This window comes from Diospyros lotus, chromosome 10 (assembly GCF_014633365.1).
Source record: "Diospyros lotus cultivar Yz01 chromosome 10, ASM1463336v1, whole genome shotgun sequence".
NCBI lineage: Eukaryota > Viridiplantae > Streptophyta > Magnoliopsida > Ericales > Ebenaceae > Diospyros > Diospyros lotus.
This window is the reverse complement of record NC_068347.1, coordinates 19,198,223-19,210,374: the sequence shown is the minus strand read 5'-3', so window position 1 is coordinate 19,210,374 and position 12,152 is coordinate 19,198,223. Positions and strand designations below refer to the sequence as shown.

Sequence of the window (12,152 nt, the reverse complement as noted above, 5' to 3'; positions counted from 1 at the left end):
AGGCTTGTGATTATGTTGTATATAATAATATTGTCCAAGAATCCCCTCCTTACAACAGATATAACTTTTATCTACAAATTTGATTCATAGTGGATGTCAGAGCATTTTCCATTAAGGGGGCGTTTGGTACAGGAGAAATTTTAAGATTCTTAGGAATGTTAGGTTGGTAATTTGTATCCCCATGTTTGGTACAACTTTTTTATAAAAAGAATCCTAGGAAATAGGATTCCCGGGAATGATTTTTAAGCAACTTTCCCACAAAAAGATTTCCATGAGGGGGGTTGGAAATCCAAGTTTCCGGAATGTTTTTAACAAATAAAAAGACTAAAATATCCCTTACCCTTTTATAACCCCATACAAATATATTATATATATGTAATATATTTATATTAAATATAAAAATATATTATAATATATTTATATTATTTATTATAAAATATTATATATATTAAAGTAGATATTCATACATACATATATTATATATATATACACATGCATATATATACATAATGTGTAAAAAAATAACATTTTTTTTTATTTTCTAAAGATATTGTGGGTCCCAATATTTTATAGAATAGAAGAAATTTATCATTTTTAAATAAAAAATTAAATAAGGGTAATTTTGGAAAAAGAACATGAATTCCCAAGAATGTTACATTTAAACTGAACAAAGAAATGTAAGATTCTCAGAAAAGAATACTCAACATTCCTGAGAATGTTTAAATCTATCCAAACATAGAATTGCATAAATCCTGGGAATCAAAGATTTCCAAAAGCATTCCCAAGAATCATGAATCTCAGGAATTTAAAAACTTCTCCAGTACCAAACGCCCCCTAAAATTTATCAAGAATGAGAGCAAGAATAATTTGTAGATATATTTATCTACACATGCAACAATGTGTATTTATTTAAGTAATTTGAACTTCTTATATATTAATTTCTTCAAGTAATAACTTGATTCATAAATATTAATCATGTTTTATCCAACACTACTAATACTATGTTCCCTTAATTATGAAAATTTTATGTACAAAGTCTATGGAAGATATGCCTCTAGCCTACTAGATATTTTAGTACTAAAACAACACTTGCAACAACTTAATGCAAGCTGGAAAGATAATTTGCTTATAATTTAATTAATTGACATTTGAATTTGTGAATTTGACCTGTATTTACTCCTAATTCACCAATTTGAGAATAGCTGAGCATGCATCTGCTCACTTCAAACAAATAGGTTACATGGTTAGAATGTGTCTCAGTTGTACATATAATACAGCAAAATTTTCAGGACTGTCTTGTTTTAACTTTATTCAGGTCCATTGGCCCTTTTGGGTCAGTGGACTACTACTACTATAGTTCTTGAAATGCATGGCTTAATCTGAAATATATTATGGTATTTCCATTCCATTATCTTCTGAGCACTGATAGTGAAAGACTTCAGCATGTAATTTCCATTTCAACCATTAAATGCGGAGGATCTAAATCTAGTTCTGAGTGTTTTAGAAGATGTTACAGTAGTATTAGTTTGCCAGTTATACTTGGTCAACATGTAATTTCTCATACTCTAAGCTACATATTTATATGGACGTATGATGCTGCTCATTTAATCCGTTCTTTAATTCTAGAGAACAACATCCCAGGAGGAGGAATTGCAGTTGCTGTTTGCCGGGCTTTCTCTATGAACATATCCAGATTATCTATGCAGTGGTCAGTTTTAATTAGTTCTGTGTTATTGGTGTAGTTGAGACATTTCACTAATTGTTGTCTCTGCATTGTTCAAATTATTGCAAGCTCTTATTTTATTTAATAAAAAAAGTATGGTGTCTCAAGCTAGGAGGCTCCCTGCTTTGTGTGGACCCCCTTTTGGGTTTTTTTTTTTGGGGGGGGGGGGGGGTTGGGTTCCTTGCGCACTGCCTTATGCCTTGCAAAGATGCTGTTTTCAAACTTGAACCCGTGTCCAAGGTCCAATGCCATATTTTATTTATTTTTTTGTCATATTTTAACTCTCTTTTTTTTTTTGGGGGGGGGGGGGGGGGGGGTTCGTCTGGGGCATAGCTGGGTTGAAAATGTATGAAGCGCTACCACTGGTAATTTTATTTAACTGAAGAATGTGGTGGACCATTAATGCACAATGGGGTTTGATAGATCTCATTGATTGTAGTTGTTCCTACTTGCACTTCCCGTTAAATTTGATGTCCAAATTTGCCACATAACACGCTTCTCCTTCAATTTGCAGTGTAGGCATATAAATCAAACATGGGTCTCGATATTAGTTATTATTGTTAAATTTATATTGACAAATCCAGTATTTAGTAGACATAGGATTGAGAATCCAGTATTAGGTAGATTTAGGATATAACTCCAGTATTTAGTTAGAACAGGATTTCTATACAACAATTGAATATGTAAATGTATTGAGATTAGGGCTTCTTGGAGGGGTGTGAGATGAGCTAAGAGTGAGTGATATAAGAGGATACATTGATCCAGAATTTTTATTTGAATCTATAGCTTTTTCTTCATATAATTAATGTGAGTATATTTTATACAATGGTAGCTTGTTTTAATAGAAGAGATATGACTGCTAAATTAGATAAGAAATCATGTTGAAACATTGCAGGTGGTAAATATACTATACACTCCTTTTGACCATTAGTTAAATATACTTGTGCAGCTCTAGCAGGCTTCAATTGGCTGATTCTTTTTTTTTTTTTTTTTTTCAAATTTTCCTAATTTCTACTGAATATTCATAAAATCTTGCCCTTGAAAATTGAAAAGAAATGCTGATCATGCAATAATTCTCTTTTGTGGGTATTCTAATTTGCTTTGTTCAATTTTACTGCAGAACACGGTCCTGTAAATCGCATTTTCATAGTTGAAGCTGGGCTGACAGGTTGCCTACTGTAAAATGTAAATGACAGCATGCAGATCCCTATATGCTTATTTCATGTAATGCTTGTAAATGCTTTTTTAGAGTACGTGCCTCGCCCTAAAATATGCTATTAAATTTGGTTTGAGAATCCAGTTTTTGTGCCTTATTTTCAGATGATGTTGTCTGCTATTAAATCCTTGGTGGTGACAATTTAGCCAAGTGTGTGTGGCCGTGGTGGCTTAATTTGGTGGTTGGAGACTGCCAAGCTTTGTTGATTTGTTCTATTTTGAATTGACCTCCATTTCTTATTCATGGTTGGTTACATTGCAGTATATATTTTATTTATTTATTTATCTCATAGACTACTTATGAGATTTGATAAAAAAAGCACCGATACTCTTTTTAGTATCATTTTACCCGTTCCCTTTTTCTTTCTCTCTAACCTTTATCATTTCTTGCCAGCCTACCTAGAGCTTGACCCTATGGACATTCATCTTTTAGAATTAACGAACTTAGATTATCTTTGAATTGTTTGAAGATTAACAAACCCATCTGGGTTCAAAGCATCTTATTATTAAAAATTAAAGAGGGATATGAGTTGACTGTCAGAACATGATCAGTTAGTATTAATTTTGTAACATTTAACTAGGTCATGCACCAAGGTACTTAAAATCACATGAAAGAGGTGTTTAGGCTCAACATACTTTTGTTTGGGTTTCTTACACATTCATACAAGATGTGCTTGATGACATGTATATGTTATCCCCCTGTTTCCCCTCGTCTTTAGGGCTTGCACTTATATTTAGATTGTCAAAAGAAGTATACCAGTTGTTACTAAACATACAAAACAAGTTACATGTCGCCTTATAACCCAAAGACCACAAGAAGCTTGATTAAGCCTTTCCCTCTGTTGATATCTATCTACATAATCTGGCATGTTGAGTGTACATTGATAAGGATTGCTAGTTAGTAAGGGTTCAAAACATTTTTGTGCATGCTATGCCATGAAATTTCATGCAACAATTGGCTTGTTCGCCGAGGGTTACTTTTGGCTAAACTAACTAGAGATCCTTACCAACTGTCAGCTAAGAGGCCTTCGTGCCATCATGAATATGTCCATCCACCCAGCCAAGGATACCACAGCTCCAACTCTACTAACGACTTTCTATGGCCATAAACTCTCATGAAAGGTTTTTAAATACATAGAAGCTGGGTGTTAATCATGTAGTATTTAACTAACTGTGAAGTTCGTGCACACTTTTAAAATTAACAACTTACTTGTTTCTTCTAGTTTTCCTATGTGTTCAACCTTCTCGTGGATTTGACGTCCCTATCAAATAAAACATGAAATGTTGTGTTATCGGCCATCTTGGGGTTTATTTACTTTTAACTCTTAAATTCCTAAGAATTATACCTTTACCCTTAAATTCTTAGAAATCTTACTTCAACCCTCCAACTTTTAAAAATTACACATTTGACTCGTTCTCTTCTAGATGTTTTATTTATGGCTGAACCCTTTTTAAATCAACACTACGGCACTAAGACCATGCAATATGTACATAAAACTAGGGTCGGTAATTTTGGATACGACCCGATTACATGATACGACACGGAGTTAAGCGGGTTAGGGTCGGGATTAATTGGGTTCGGTCGATTATTTTCGTGTCTTAGGCAGATCAACCTGTCTAACCCGTTTAGACACGAAATGACACGTTTAATTAAACGTGTTAACAGGTTGACTCGAACACGTTAACACGATTATATACGAAATGACAAGTTTAATTAAAATGTTAGTGGATTGATCTGAATACATTAACACGATTATACATGAAATAACACGATCCGTTTAAATTAAACGGGTTAAACAGGTTAACAGGTGATACAACACGTTTAGTTAAACGGGTTAAACGAGTCGTGTCGTGTTACACGTTTAATAAACGTGTCGTGTACGGGTTTAAGGAATTTGACACGATTATTAAATAGGTCATGTTCGGGTTAGCTTGTTAAGTGTTATACGTGTGTCTTGACACGACACGATTATGACTCGCCAACACGAATTGCCATCCCTACATAAAACCTTTTTACTTTCCTAAATTGTATCGTTGCCCTAGATTTTGTAAAATTTTAATTTGAGCTCATACTTTACCAATTTACTTTAGGGCCTCAAACTGTACACTTTTTATAAATTATATTTTGGCCCTAGATTTTAAAAAAATTACACCATGACCCCAAAATTTTCACATGTAATTGCACCTGGCCGTTAAGATCTTCCTTGGTCTCATTTTCAGCCCTTAATAATTTAGTTTATTGCACAAAGCCCTTGGAGTTACACAAAAATGCACATGAATTCCCCGGCCCAAATTTCTTGCAAATTACCCACATGCAAGAATCAACCAAGGTTTAAGGATATCACTAGGGTCAAGCACACCCAAAAATTGGAAGAAAACCAAGTTGAAACCTTGAAGAAAATAGTTTACTCTGACTACCCTATTTTTTTTTTTTTTTGTTGCCAAATCCACCTGAAAATTAATCTCGCTAGAACACTGATTTCTTGCTTGATTTTCCTTGAATTAACGCATGAAAGTTCTTTATTAGATAATAGAGGTTCTAACCTAAGAAACCACAACTTCAAAGCTCGTTGATGAGGGAGAAATTAAGCCTCGTCGAATGGCTCCCCTATTTTAAATCACAATGAGCTTTGATAGCTTTTTTTTTTTTTTTTTTGTTGCACTTTTTAGCAATTTCTCTAGCGATTTCTTCCTTTGGTAGTTTTTCCTGGTCACCAGCAACTTTCATCCAGTTTTGATTTTTTTTTTCTTCTTTCATATCTTTTTCCCTATTTCTCATTCTTTTTAACAACCTGATACATGCAGGGGTGAGCATAAAATTGGTTTAACCGATTAAATCGAATCGAACCGACCGGTTCAGTTATTCATGGTGGGCGGTTCGGGTTCGGTTAGTGTTTTGCAAAAACTTAGGGTAATCGGTTCGGTTAAGTTATTTGAACAAAAATACCCGAAAAATCGAACCAACCCTCCTTAACCGACCCGTGTTGACCCGCGCTAACCGACCTGTGCTGCTATTGCCTAATTTTGTCGGTCCATTCAACATTCATTGTCTTTCTTCTTTCTTGAGCATCACACCTGATAGCTCACCTGAGCTGAGAGAGAGATCGACCACCTCACAGACCCCCCCACCCGTCATCAACCTTCACATCGCCAACGCCTTCGTCGTCTGTTTCTCCCCTACCCGACCCAACACCCAGCCCCATTCACTCGTCGTCAAAGCATCAACCCTAGCCCTAGGTCTTTGGCGACTAACCCTCATCTCGCCATCGACGCATCGTCGTCCTCGTCAGACCCAAACGCCTTCAAGCCCTTCACCGTCGGCTTTTTCCCCACCTAAGTCCAACACCCATCCCCTACACCCAATATAGCCCGAGACCTAGCCCCCCAATTGTCGAAGCATCGACCCTAAGCCATTTCACCCTCCTCACCATCAACATCAACAATCTGGTTGGTTTCGGCAACTTAGGAGTGAACGATTTTGCGAGTATCGCCGTCATCGATTTTATAAGATAATACGATTTCGACAAGTTAATCATAGTGTGGTTTTGATTGTCATATTCGATATGATTGGTAATACGATTTGGTTCATTGATGCTTTGATTTTTGCGAATTCGTTGTTTAATTCGATTGATTTGTTTAATTCGTTGTGATTTGGTTCGTTGTTTTTTTTTTTTTTTTGAATTCATTGGTATCACTAATCTTAATCGACGTGTGGTTCTGATTTACTTAATCAAAAGAGTAAACAAACAACTTAATTGTCGTGTGATTTGGTTCATTGATGCTTTGACTTGGCTTTGTGATTTAGTTTTGATGATGCGGAGCCGATCACCTTCTTCTGTCTCGGACCAAGTACCTGCAAAAAGGGGTGGGGACTCGCTCCCCGTGATCCCTCCGATGCTCAAGTCAGTTCATAGGGTTTTTGAGGAGTATAATAGTAATGGAAAAATAATATATGAGTCCCTTAGGAGTCTGATCCCCATACCTGTAGAGGTTGCCCTCTATTTATAGATGTCCTGTGGCCTTTCCCTTAGGAGATAAGATATATTTCAAAATGAGAGGTTGATCCCCTTTCCATGGGGAGAAAAGATAATCTTCCCTAATAGAGATAATTCTTGGGATATTTAAAGATATCATTGGTTGACTTAATCTTCTTCTTTATCTCTTTCCAGTTCAAAATCATAATAAAGATTATAAAGATAAGCGGAGCTCCTAAGTCTTGATACGTGGCGATCGCATATTGGTCTTTACTGGCACACATGGCTCCGAGTTAATGGTAACCTCCCAGGGGTAGTACAGTAAAATTGCCCCCTATAAATATTCCCTCATCACTTGCCCTCCACTCCTTGAGCTGATCGAGTAAGGAGGTTGGGCAGCTGAAGGAGTAGTTGTCACTATTTTTCTGAGCCTCTGTAAAAAAGTTCTGCTAAAAATTTGGGTTAGCAGTCTCGGATGCTGAATTCGCTTCTTAAGTCTCCCGGTGCCTTTTCAATCTTCTCATGCAAAGGGTGATTAGGTCGCTCGAGGTGATAGTGACGTTCAAGAATTTTCCTATAGTAGAAAAAGGGTTTGCTCTTAAATCTGTACATATATTTTTATTGTTATTTTTGGCCTAGGGCCGAGGCTATGCTAGTCGAGGCCGCATTCCTCATCTTCGGGGGCCACTGGTCGAGGTTGTGGTGGCCGAGGCCGCTTGCCTTATCTTCGAGGCCGCTGGCCGAGGCTGTGTGCCTTGTCTTCGGGGGCCACTGGCCGAGGCTATGGTGGCCGAGGCCGCGTGCCTGATCTTTGGGGGTCGTTGGCCGAGGCTGCGGTGGTCGAGGCCGCATGCCTGATCTTCAGGGTTGCTGGCTGAGGTTGTGGGGGCCGAGGCCGCTTGCTTTATCTTCGGGGCCGTTTGGCCGAGGCTGCGGTGGCCGAGGCCGCATGCCTGATCTTCAGGGTTGCTGGCCGAGGTTGTGGGGGCCGAGGTCGCTTGCTTTATCTTCGGGGCCGTTTAGCCGAAGTTGTGTTGGTCGAGGCTGCGTGCCTTGCCTTCGAGGCCGTTGGCCGAAGCTGTGTTGGTCGAGGCTGCGTGCCTTGCCTTCGAGGCCGTTGGTTGAGGCTATGGTCCCCTTTAGTCTTCGTTTGGCGAAGGTTCGTAGCCTCCGAACTGATGCCTTAATTAGTAGGGGCGGTCCCATTTGGTCTTCATTTAGCGGAGGTTCGTAGCCTCCGAACTGGTGCCTTAATTAGTAGGGGTGGTCCCCTTTGGTCTTCATTTGGCGGAGGTTCGTAGCCTCCGAATTGATGCCTTAATTAGTAGGGGCGGTCCCCTTTGGTCTTCATTTGGCGGAGGTTTGGCGGAGGTTCGTAGCCTCCGAGCTGGTGCCTTAATTAGTAGGGGTGGTCCCCTTTGAGTCGTTCATGTTTTCTGGTTAGGGGTTCGAGGCCCTGCGAGGATCACATTTGATCCTTTCATCTTGAGTGTTCGGGGGTTCGAGGCCCTGCGAGGATCACATTTGATCCTTTCATCTTGAGTGTTCGGGGGTTCGAGGTCCCCCGAGGATCATATTTAATCCTTTCATCTTGAGTGTTTGGGGGTTCGAGGCCCCCCGAGGATCATATTTGATCCTTTGTTTTTGAGTGTTCGGGGCCCCTCGAGAATCATATCTGATCCTTTGTTTTTGAGTGTTCGGGGGTTCGGGGCCCCCCGAGAATCACATCTAATCCTTTGACTTTCGTTGTCGAGGCCTTTCGAACCTTCGGTCTTCATATGCACATGATAGCTTTGATTATAGTTGATGACCGAGATTTTAAAGAATATTTGATATTTTATTTTCGCGGTTCGGCGAAATGCCTACATCCGCAATTAAAGAATAATAATATTTTATTTTCATGATTTGGCGTAACGCTTACATCTGCAATCAGAGTGAGTTTTGTTTTCGCGGTTCGACGTAATGTCTACGTTCGCAATTAAATAATACCAACATATATATTTTTAGCGACCAGGGATTCAAGCGCATCAGCTTCACCATATCAAAGGCCCCTCTTGTTACGGTTCCTGTAGTTACCGCAGCTTTTGTTGCAATGTTAGCCCAACCACGATACTCACAGCATACCCAAAGGAAATTTTTGGGATTCCTAGTCCTTAGTATCCGTTGAGTCAGAGATTTCCATATAAAATGAGGGAGCATTCCAGTGTGAAGCCGGTAACCCTTTGCAATTGGGCAATTGCTATCGGAGTAGCATATATGATGCTTCTGCCATTCGGGAACTGCCAAATACGCCGGTACCTGTGCTGATACAACAAACACAATTGTATTTCAACCTACTGCCATAAACAGCCGATCCAAGCATTCCTGCCCAACATTATAGTTACTGGTATCCCCTGCATCCTCGTGCTCAGTGTCTGTACTATGCCAAGCAAGATTGTCCTCAATATCTAACAACATATTCATTAATATGGCCAATAACCAATTGATAACCTGGGGAAACTTCCTCATTATACCAGACGCTCTTTCTCTAGCCTCGGCAATGGTAACGACAAACTCAATTGCGAGGTGTCGAGTCCCCTCTTCAAGGTTTTCAACTTCTGCAATCTGTGATATAAACCCAACAACCAGAAAATATTCATATATATATATTTTTTTCCATACCCAAAGACTCCTGAAGTTGTTGTAAGGAATGAGCGTTGGAGAAGATGAAGCTAAAGTATGTCAGATTCTGCTTCCAACGGATCTGTCGTCAGTCATGCCAGCCACTCGCGAGGACTTGCGGCTCGCGGCCCACGGCCTTTGCCAGCGCGCGATCCGTCATTTGGTTCTGCTGCGGTCGTGATCTGTGGTGGTTGGCCTTCCGTGGCCGTGCTCTGCTGCCGGTCTTGCCTCGATCCTCTGCCACGTTCACTACTTGCTGCGGCCATTATCTGGCTCATCCATGGCTGCTGTTGTGCTTCTGCTGTTGGGCTCCTAGGTATTGCCCCCTTTTCCAGGAAGCTTCCAATTAATGTTATATATATAATATAACACCTCTGTTTTTACTCCAGGCTTCCACGATTTAGCTTTTCTCCAACATATACACATATATATATATATAAATATCTATGATTCTGCCAAACTTGCTCCTGCTTTCACGAAAAGTCTTATGATATATAATATATATATATATATCATTTATAGAATGCCTGTTGCTTCTGCTTCAACGAGACGCCATATACATACCAATTGATGATTGCACACCATTAATGACTGATACATATGAGGTCTCCTGATATTTTTTTATTTTCTGTTTCTTCCAAGCATCCACACGTAGTTTCTTCATACGAGAGATTTTTTTTGCAAAAACAAAACAGGGAGATATATAAATATTAACGGAAGAACATACCATTAATGCGATTATTACAAATATGTAATATTTTCTTTCTCAATTGATTTGATTTGACTTCATGCGGCTTGAGATTGTGCTTGGTAGATAGAAAGAAAAGACAACGGGCCCCACGGTGGGCGCCAATTGATGATGCGGAGCCGATCACCTTCTTCTGTCTCGGACCAAGTACCTGCAAAAAGGGGTGGGGACTCGCTCCCCGTGATCCCTCCGACGCTCAAGTCAGTTCATAGGGTTTTTGAGGAGTATAATAGTAATGGAAAAATAATATATGAGTCCCTTAGGAGTCTGATCCCCATACCTGTAGAGGTTGCCCTCTATTTATAGATGTCCTGTGGCCTTTCCCTTAGGAGATAAGATATATTTCAAAATGAGAGGTTGATCCCCTTTCCATGGGGAGAAAAGATAATCTTCCCTAATAGAGATAATTCTTGGGATATTTAAAGATATCATTGGTTGACTTAATCTTCTTCTTTATCTCTTTCCAGTTCAAAATCATAATAAAGATTATAAAGATAAGCGGAGCTCCTAAGTCTTGATACGTGGCGATCGCATATTGGTCTTTACTGGCACACATGGCTCCGAGTTAATGGTAACCTCCCAGGGGTAGTACAGTAAAATTGCCCCCTATAAATATTCCCTCATCAAGTTTGTTGGCTTTGCGAAGTCGTTGTTTCTCTTTTAATTTGTAAGTGTATTTCTGTTTTGTGATTTGTTTTGCTTTCTGTTGTTGTTGTTTTGTTATATTAGTGAATTGTGCAGCAATGAATGTTTTTTCTGTTTTGTTGGTTTTTAATGTTTGCTGTTGGTGTTTTGCAATTCATATTTGTATTGATCAGGTGTATTTTTATTTTTTTTTTGTTAATGGGTTTTTAGTGTTACTGTTTGCTATTGACGTTGATGTTTTTAGTGTTTTTAGTTCTGTTTTTGGATTGCTTTTCGGTTTAATTTTTGGTTCGATTAGTTTACAGTCCAAATCGGTTAATTCAGTTCGGTTTTTGAGCTATTTTTTTGGTTCGGTTAGTTTAAAGTCCAAATTGGTTAATTCGGTTTCGATTATTTCGATTAATGTATTAAGTCGGTTCGGTTATATCCATAATGGTGGTTCGGTTCGATTAGGCAAAAATGGGGCGGTTCGATTCGGTTATAACCGAATATACACCCCTAAATACATGCAGCATTGTACACGCACACAATAGTTTGCTTTATTTGCGTATTTGCCCACTATTTCTTTATCATTTCACTTAAATCTCATAATTTTCACATAAACCCCACAAAAATTTTCTTAATTCTCTTGTACCCCTTTCTTATTTTACTTGGACCTCTCAAAACTTCAAAAAATTCCACAAATACCTTTTTTAAATTTTTTGACATTTCTTAATTTCTCACTTTGGCCCTAGACTTTCAAGCCGCTTTAATTTCCTGGTGCCCTCAGGATTTCTCAAGAGATTCTCGAGACTTGCCTAGCTAACCCATCTTCCTCGTAGCTCATTTCACCTTGACCACTTGATTATTCCTACTCAAAGTGATTTAAATAAATTAATTCTCTGAAATTCACAACCAAACTTTTTGCATGTGAATTTTGGCTTATAAATAATATATAAAAAAAACTATCAAAAAGACACATAGGTGTGAGGTAGATGGCACGAGCAGTGAGCAGGGGCGGATTCAATGGGGGCAGGCACGAGCAGCCCTCCCTCAAATTTATCCTGAGATTTAGACCATTTGGGAGAGAAAGGGGCTGAAGTAACTGATAGATCTGGGGTCAGCCCTCCCCTAGTGAGGGTGAGGCAGTGGTGCAATCGAAGATGATGACAACAATTTTAATGGTAGCACAGTGATAGTCTTCGAC

The 12,152-nt window shown here is 38.9% G+C and overlaps 1 long non-coding RNA gene across 4 annotated transcripts in view; it reads left to right on the top strand.

Annotated features, from left to right (window-relative positions):
- LOC127811576 (uncharacterized) overlaps positions 1 to 3,180 on the top strand; it is a 30,157-nt gene extending 26,977 nt beyond the window's left edge. For all 4 annotated transcript variants that reach the window (XR_008025732.1, XR_008025733.1, XR_008025734.1 and 1 more), the window contains 2 exons: positions 1,627 to 1,708; positions 2,844 to 3,180. This is a non-coding gene — a long non-coding RNA (uncharacterized LOC127811576). The remainder of the gene's footprint in view (positions 1 to 1,626; positions 1,709 to 2,843) is intronic.
- Positions 3,181 to 12,152: the final 8,972 nt, after the last annotated feature.